Source organism: Lytechinus variegatus, chromosome 2 (genome assembly GCF_018143015.1).
Source record: "Lytechinus variegatus isolate NC3 chromosome 2, Lvar_3.0, whole genome shotgun sequence".
In the NCBI taxonomy this organism is placed as follows: Eukaryota; Metazoa; Echinodermata; class Echinoidea; order Temnopleuroida; family Toxopneustidae; genus Lytechinus; species Lytechinus variegatus.
The window spans coordinates 17196146-17204354 of NC_054741.1; positions in this window are offsets into that span (position 1 = coordinate 17196146).

Here is an 8209-nt window from a genome sequence, read left to right on the forward strand (position 1 = left end):
TTCGCCTTTTTAGGCTGTAGCCTTGCTAACGATAAAAGTGTACAAATACCAGACACAAAGGTCTAAAGGTTTCATTATTATAAATAGTTGGCATGGCATTATTCTTCTGTCTCCTTTCATTTCAGAGATGAAAATAATTGACCAACTAATTATGAAATCAACTTTGACAAGAAACTGTCTCAAACTTGGAAATTTATTATGATGTAGGCTTAACTAACATTGGTGAACCCTGTAAGATTTAGGAAAGTCTCACCCCCCCCTTATGCAGCTGCACAGGAGCGTGGTGTGGGGGTGGCTTCAAATTAGTCCCTGATTGAAACTTTAATCAACATTGAGACAAGTCTGGCAAAAATAAAAATTGTTTCAAGTGGGCCCTTCAATACTCTATTCCAGGTCTGGACATTCAGTCTGCAAATGACCACTTTCTTCCATCATTTGCACAGCAAATTAGACTTCAGGTAGTCTACAGGTGGAGACTCCAACTCACACTAACAAGTGGGTCTTTATACAAGACTAGCACAATCAAAACTTGCTGTTTCACTTTGGGTCCTACATACACAAGTCATTGGCATGGACTTTAGGCTGCGAATTCAGACCCCTTCCCTCCAGCGAAAGACGGAGCGCAGCGAAGGAGGCTTCAGCCATGACCACAGCTGGCTTACCTCACCAGGCCTCCACTGACCTTTCTATCTCAGCTCACACTGTCCCAAGAGAGTCTGACCACTCCATTACAACCAGACATAACAAAGACTGACTGCCAGACAAGGCAAGAGTTAAGAGAAAAGAAAATAAGGAGATACTAAATGGCCTGGCTCTGATGGTCACTCCAATACAATTTGGCCTCATGGAAGGTCAGTAAGCGAAAGAGAGATCTTTACAGGCACAGAGGATAAGATGGTGAGAGAGTTTGTTCTGTAATATGAGATCTTTTAATTCATCAATTTTGCGATGTAATGATGGATTTATCTGTCTTCTTGTTGCTCATTTTCGACACCACTAATTAAAATGACAACTCATTTCACCTACATTTCTCACTCATTCCCCTACATGAAACCGATTTCCAATATTACAAAAATAATCTATGAGATCAATCTTTTTATAGAATCCAAAATGATAGATGTTTCAGTCAAGAAATTTTAAGCGCGTATGGTTAGGAATAGAGACAGCAAATAAATGGAAACATTAAATGCTAATTGCTATCATATTTGAGCATTGTTTTGTATTATAATTACCTCGACAGATCGCCCACACAAAATCCGACAAAGACAAGTACTTACATGTTCAAGAGGTTCTTTTTCTGACTCATCACAGTCATGTTTTGGTTGTACGAAAATAACTGAGAAAATGGCAATTTTGACTGGAATGGATTTATGACATTTGCAAAATTAGAACATACCAAGAGGCCTAAAGCTACCTGCCTTCAAAAAAAGGAATTGAACAAAATCTTTCTAGTAAATAAATACTCCTCATAATTGATCACTTGCCATGCTCTTGAATATCTATCAGAATTTTCACAAAGAAAAAATATGCAAATGACTTCATAGTTATACAAAAGCCTAATGGTACATGGCTTGAAATGTGACAACATACCAAGTATATCATCACATTTACACAAGCAGAAATATAATACTGAAAATTTCTTGAGGTTCATTTACACCAGACAGAATTTACATTGAAATGACAATGAAAAATTACAAAATGTCAAACTCCAAAATAAAGATCTTCTGTGCCTAAAATTCTAACACTCTGTGACACTGAGTTTTACCAATCCAACAAATGACCAACCTTACATGTAGATATGAAGTGAAAAGATTTAACACTGTGGAGTGGAATGAGTTTTGTACTGTGATTCAAATGGTTGAGGTTGTCTTATGTCTTGTTTACTCATGTCACGCAGACAGGGATAACCCTTAGAAAAGAAAGGAAGTCTTTGGGAAAAAAGTCACAAGACCTTCATAATGTTCATCATCATCATAGATACTGTCAAATAAATTGAGATAAGTGTACTGTAACAAGAATACAAGATGAGCACTATAGGTGAGACACATAGCAATAGCAATACACGTAGGTGTCTTGCTCTGCATTGAGAAAACCTTTCACCTCCCTGGGGATGGGGGGGACACTCAAATTATTTTTTAATGGGGGTGTGCCTCATGAAACCCTGAAATAAGGGTCTAAGGAATTGACCATAAGGATAAAATATGGGGCCTTGGGAACTAAATATATACTGGGCTGTGTGAAAAACAGGGTCTACAGAATGGGATCTTGGTATCGTAAAGCACAATGCATGCTAGCGCTCTGTATGTGTACGGGTGCTAGCGGTGCATGGCGCTGCTAGCAGAGGGAGTTGTGAAGCCGTGCATGCAGCTCTCGCATGCAGTGCTCGTGCTGGACAATTTTGGCAGGGCAAGGGAACTGAGATATTTCGGAAAGGGGGTCTTGCGAGCAGGGCGGGTTCTAAATGGAACTTTCATCATTCAGAGTATCTAGAGAACTGAAAATAAGGTCTGAAAAAGGGGGTCATCAAAGTGGCAGTCCCCATCTCACCAAAATATGTTTTCCATGCAAATTACTACACTGCTTTTCTGTGTTAATTATCATCACAATTATTGGTTTTCAGCTGAAATGTCAGGACATTTATACACAGATAAGTTTACGCTAATGTACAAGATCCAGATCTCTGATAATATGGTAACAATTAACCTTGATTTCAAAGACTTTCTCATGAAATAATGTATGCTGTGTAACTACTTAACTTTACCTTTTAAACAAAGTGAAAATATGACAAAACAGTATAGCCTAAACTGGAAATAAGACAGAATGGTATGGTAAATGGGCTGACGGAATGAGACCAATGTTAGAGGGAGTGGTTGTGGATCAAGTGGCAATTTATTATAAATCAGCCAGATTATGAAAATAATACGAGAGATGAAAAAGAATGGGTGTGGTATACGTACATCAACTATTTTTATATTTGATTCATGAGATAAAATCCTACAACAATACTTAACACACCCAGTATAAATTATTCACATATCCTATGAATTATTTTAAGCCAAAACTACTGCCAAGTGATTGAAGGATGTTAACAAAAGGTAAAACAGCAAAATAATATACAGAATGGACTATACACAGGGCTTTTATTTTATCATAAATTTTGAATTATACTGGAGTATCATCAAACATTTCAATCTTACTAGAGTTAACTGACAGTTAATTTTTAAAAGCTTCTGGGTTTGTGTTTGTTTATCTGATAATTAGGTTTTCAATTTCATTGCTGTTAAAATTTCTTTGGAAGTGGTGCCCAGATGCATCACTGCTTAATATTTTGGTTGCTTTGTGACAGATATAAACATCACATTTCTTAACATAAAAAGGCCTTGTACAAAGACTACTAATACTTCTACCACACGAAAGACAATCCAGTTTTTCATTTTCTAAAATGTAAAATTTGGTTTCTCTCCAAGAAGGAAATTTAGGCTTATTTTGTTCTTACAAACATACTTGGCAATAATTCATAATGATTAATTCCTAGATTTTTCCAATAATACAAAATGATCAATTTTAGAGTTAACAGTGCCAATTTACCCCTTAAATGAATCACTTTCCATTTCGTAACTTCTTCTCTGAACCTAAGAATGTACTTTCAGATTATGTTGGGAACTGAGGTAAATTTAGGTATGGAGGGGTGATGTAACATATTCTAATTTTCCAAGAAAAGCTAATTTACCAGGACCTCCCCAGACTTTTGACTACACACATGATATCTATCCACTTATAATCTATATTTTTCTGAAGATAAAAAATACATCCTGGCAAGCAAAAATTTTACATTGAGACAGGTGAGGGTGTTGGAACAGTTCTGTCACCGCAGCAAAGACAATGAGCTGGGCATAACTCGAGGTCACACAAACTTTTTAAGTAACTCATCAATCCCATCGCTCATGATCTGATATATTGATACAGAACTCATTCAATCGGGTAATTACAATAAAATCAAACAAAATATAGCTCAGTAAAGTCCCCAGTTTTCCATCATACAGAAAACGGACTAATTCAAAGGAAATCAAGAATAACATGGCATTTGCTGAAAACATATTTCGGGGGAAAAAGTGAAATATCTGGGGTTCCTTCTTCAAATAATAGGGAGTTTAAGAATGAGTGAACAAGGACGGTGTACCAGTCGACTAATCATGTGTGTCAATGTACATGTAGTCCTCTATGTTCACCACAGATACAAATATTTTAGATTTCAATCGACTTGTACATGTACGTGCATCTACATGAAACAGTGTGATAGCGAGCGGATCATGACACCCTGCCCAACCCGGAAGATCTGGCATACCATTGTGTTACAACCCGGTCAGGTGATGCGAAGGTGCACTTGCGCTTTCACTTGCTTTAATTCCTTTTTATATGATTTACGAGATATATATTTTTGAGTTCAGAAGACAATTTTTACATATAAGATAATGCATCGTACAACTGTACAACTTACATTACTTTTGTAAAAAGTCACTGAAAACTGTGTTTTACAAGGGTAATTGAACTTCATCCTGAGCTTGAAATGACATCACTCACATGCACGTTTACTATGATTTAGGAGAACAGCAGAATAAAGGTGGCGAGGTTCACGATTCTAATAGTCGTTGAGGGTGAGGACGTGACGAACAAAGTATGCGCGACGCCTTAAAATGACGTCATCTTGTACCAGTCGTCTATGTGGACATATTTATGTTTCTAAAAGTGCTTAATGACTTAATGACTATTCTGAGGACTGTTGCAGAAAGAGTTGTGTTTAAATGCAACTCAAAATAAATCATCGTTAAGTCTGTTTCATTGGTTGAAACTCCAGTTGCATTTGATTTTTGGATATGTGATTCATCGCAACTCTCTCATCATGTGCTGTGCAAATCATATGATTTTTATTTACCAGTAGTCTTTGTTGACTGATGTACCAATATTGGTGATCTCTTGTTGGTAAAAAAATTGTGTTCTCTACTTTACCACTTCCCTCTCTTCTGTCTTTACCTTTGTAATATTGGAATCTCTCTCCATCATGGGGCTTTTTTGTAGACAAATGAAAAATTACTCTGTCATTAACATTGCTATTGTATACACTTTTAACGTGCAGTCCTAACTGAATCAATTTAATGCACCTAGTTTTATATTTCATGCATGAATTCCCGATGATGGGAATAAAATCTTATGCTATGAATAATATCCATCTTTTTCTAACCACCACGGATAATTTCATAATGATATCTCCAGTATCATAACCACAATCGCAGAATGCTTATTATTTTCATACGAGCAATGTTTCTTCACACTCTTGTGATCATAGAAGATCATTAAACTTGCAGCTGCAGTTGCAGAGTTTAATATTGCTTTGTTTGTCCCCTCAATATAGAAATGTCACCAAACAGATTGGCACTGCATCAATGTTGGGTACCCAGTTTGTTGTTGCATGTAATGAAGTCATGTGTATGTTCCCTTAATGATTACCGATTCCCGTTTCTGCTCTGCCTCGCTGGCGAAAAGGTTGTTAACCTCATCAAGAAATGATCATACCTCGGGTCAAGAAACGGGATTGATTGGAGATGGAAAAACAGGAAAATAGACATGATGGGGAAATGGGAGGGTATAGGAAGGGAGAGGGGTGGAGGGATGGGGAGGGGTAGAGGGACAGAGGTAGATGACAAATGATAGGATGGATTTAAAAGGGGAATAAGATCAGACAAAGAGAAATTAAGGGGAATGGTGTAAAGAGGAAAAGGGGAGGGGTTGAAAGGAGAGAGGTGACGAGAAGTGGGAATGTGAGGATACAAAATTTCCTAAATAATTGGGAGAGGGAAAGAAAATACAAGAAGCAAACAAGAGAGCATGATGAGAGGTACTGAGAGGGGTAAAAAAGAAGAGATTTTTAAATAATATACAAACAAAATCATGGCACAATATCGTAACAGGCCTACATGATATCATGGGATTCCCTAAATATGTATTGCACGATGACTCACTGAGCAATTATTTGTATAAATATAGATATAAACACACTTTGAGGCTAACCGCAGACTTGTGTGAGCAAAGCATATTTTCGGGTAAGAGAGAAAAACAAATTAATCAAGTCTAAGTACATTAATCCAACTTTGAGCTCTGGATTAATCTGTCGTTCAATGTTTTTGGAGCATCGTGTCTGGATGTGGGCATTACATACTGTCAGATTTTATTTCTCACTGATACTCGAAAGCTAATGCGCACAGCCAAATCTATACAAATAACAGTGTAGTTAAACTTAAAAATCACTTGATAAAAAAAGGGGGGGATTGATTGGCTATAAATATTATTGGCAATTAACTAATTGGCCAAATATCATCAATTTTTGAAAAACAAGACACTAAATAATTTTAAGAACTTTAGAGTATTTTGGGTAGCCAGATATGATAGAAGATATTGTCAGTGGTGATCCACATTGTCGTATTGCGATACGATGGTGCTCCCATTTCAGAGAAAATCAACTGCAAAGTCAACTATAATTGCTCTTTTTCTCCCAGCCGTGCAAGATTTTTATTGCTGGAAACATTACATAGTAGGAAGACCAAGACAAGGGCTTCACTAGAAAATTACTTACGTATATACGTATAATGTAGGACTTGTACTGTAATTTTCTGCAAAAATCTCAAAATCAATTTTTTTTTCCCACCAAAATTGACTGATATAAAGGTTCTGATGAGTGCCAACAATAATATCCCACAAATTTTGTAATAAGTGAAAATGTTAAAATACGACTTATTTATTCAGTATGATACTACAATTTTCAAAAGAATCTTTTAAAATTTAGATTTAATTTCAGCTGTTCAAGTATTCCTACAGTACGATTACTCTTTGATGGCAAGCTTACAACACACATCGAACAAAAAAATAGAAAATGATTTTTTTTTAGCATGATCCACAAATTCTTATGAGTTTTGTCTCTAGAGGGCTCACTTTAGATGATGTATATAGAAACACAAGAGAGATAAGCCCATGAACATGCCAAATTGGGTAGCACACTATATCTTGTTACAAAATAGACCATGCAGCAAGCTGGTAAAAACAGCATGTCCACTCCACAACTACTTTCTTGTTTTTCCTTCAACAAAAGGCTCTAGATTTTTAACCAGACTATGTCAAAGTACCGGAATGAGCTCTCACAGATGGAGGGTACGAGGGGGTGAAAATAGGGGTGGGCATTTTGGGGTTCTTTCTGCAATTTGGCAACAAGTTTAAAGGACAAGTCCATCCCAACAAAAAGTTGATTTGAAAAAAAGGAGAAAAATCCAACAAGCAAAACACTGAAAATTTCATCAAAATCGAATGTAAAATAAGAAAATTATGAAATTTTAAAGTTTCCCTTAATTTCACAAAACAGTTATATGCACATCCTGGTCGGTGTGCAAATTGGCAGACTGATGACGTCACCCACTCACTTTTTCTTTTGTATTTTATTATATGAAATATTCTAATTTTCTCCTCCTTGTCAAGTAAGACAAAGTTTTATTTCTCCCTGAACATGTGCAATTACCATTATTTTAACAGTTTATGGTTAAGTTAAGTTGGTCCTTATTGTCAAATCTGTAAAAATTGAAATATTGTATTATTCAAACAATAAAAAAAACAAAAGAAATAGTGAGTGATGGACATCATTGACTCTCTCATTTGCATATCGCTGAGTTGCACATTGAACTGTTTGTGAAAAATAAGCGAAAATCAAGAATGTCATAACTTTCTTATTTTACATCCGATCTCGATGAAATTTGCAGCATTCTGTTTGTTTGATTTTTCAATATCGATTCAAATCAACAACTTTCTGAGGTGGACTTGACCTTTAAGGAATACCATGGCATATCCAACACTACTGTACAAGCAACAAAACACAAATCTTTCATTATAACAGCTTTATCGCCTTTTTTTAACAAGCATGCATGGGCCATTTTAATAATAGGTCCCACAAAGTCACAATTGTTCGTGATCTACATTTTGGGTGGGAGATTCAATATTCAGGATTTTCAGAGTAATCATATGAGGATAGACATGTGTAATAATAATAAATAATAATTATACTTGCTTATATAGTGCCTATTACTTACTTTGTCAGAAGACTCTAATACCCCTTTCATATTGCGCTTTTCACCGGCGAACTTCACCGGTGAAGTTTGCCAGCGAAGGGGAA